Source organism: Orycteropus afer, unplaced genomic scaffold, assembly GCF_000298275.1.
Source record: "Orycteropus afer afer isolate SDZICR_OR568_19922 unplaced genomic scaffold, OryAfe1.0 scaffold00041, whole genome shotgun sequence".
NCBI classification, from domain to species: domain Eukaryota; kingdom Metazoa; phylum Chordata; class Mammalia; order Tubulidentata; family Orycteropodidae; genus Orycteropus; species Orycteropus afer.
The window spans coordinates 8,611,809-8,613,307 of record NW_006921628.1 but is presented as its reverse complement, the minus strand read 5'-3'; positions in this window follow the sequence as shown (position 1 = coordinate 8,613,307).

The following is a 1,499-nucleotide window of genomic DNA, read 5'->3' as shown; positions in this document are numbered from 1 at the left end:
AAAAGTTGATGTTATTCTTCATGTTTTTATTTTATTGGGATGTTTCATACTTTGGATCACTGTGTCCAAGTAAACATTTATCGTTTTACACTCCTTATTCCTGAGAAGATTTCTGTGATTGTTTTAATGACCACCTGTTGTCCTTGAGCACGTAGAGGAGTAAAACTTTAGCTCTGCAGAGAATAAGGTGATTGTATGGATTCCAAGACTAATGACGTAATCATGTACAAACATATAAATAAAGTAGAACAAAGGCAGCAGGGGTCGCTCTCGGAGAACATGCAGGGCATCTGCCTGGCCCCCGTACCTTAAATAATAATAATAATAAACCATTGATCCTTTCGTGCTGCTTCATTTCGTGACCTGTGCAGTTTTGTTGGACATGGCATTGTGTATTTAGATAACTATATGTTTATTTATTTATTTTAAAGTCCTTGATATCTGTCATCAAATTGCTTTCCAAACCAGTTCAAATAATTAAGACTAGCTGTGTATGAGTGTTCATTTTCCTGAAACCCTACCAATATTGGATACAGTAACTTTGTAAAATCTTTGATAACTGGAAGGGCCCAGAACTGGGGTCTCAGTAGTGGTCTCATTTCTATTCTTCCGGATATTCATGAAGTCAAACGTGTTTCATGTTTTCTAGTCATCTGCATTACTTTGTAAATGTCTGTTCATGCTCCTTGTCCACTTCCCACTGGGATTTTGGTGTTTTCTCATCACTCTTTAGGAGTTCTTTATATATTAAATATTTATAGCAAAATCTTTAGCAAATGTTTTCCTGGTTTATATTTTGGTCTATAATTTTATATATGAATTTTGACACTAATTTAAATAAATAAAAAGTATACATTCTCATTAAAATCATACCACATGAAAGATGTAAAAAGAAAAATCTCCTTGCCCCTTAGTCATACAGTCAACCCCACCCCTGTAACTTCTGTTCACAATTTTTTATGGATGTATAGATTCTTTCCCTAAAAACTGTTTTTTTATAAGTATTTTACATGCTTATATATTTATGTGCTTATGTATTTTTGTATTTTATTTACAAAAATGGGGTTGCATTTTGTATTTCCTATCTCATCTTGCTTGGAGATTCCTGATTGTTCCTGATCAGTGCGTATGTACATCAGTATATGGACATCTGCCTCATTCCCTCATTTCTTTAAACAATAGACTGGTATTCCATGGAGATGTAACATGCTTCACTGAAACAGTTCCTAACTGATGGGTATATGGATGTTTCCTACTATTTCTATTTTTCATTTCCTTTACCCAATATTAATTACTGTATCTTTTTTGGTAAGCTGTTAGGAGAGGTAAGATCACATTTGTAAAAATGAATTTGGAAGATACCATATAAACTGGAGGCACTGTTGTTGATAAAGTAATAATAATGTGGTGGTTAAGTCTGTGTGTCAACTTGGCTGGGCCTGGTTGAGTGGCTGGGCAGCTGGATGTAGTATTCCCCATGATGAGACTGGTAATCAACT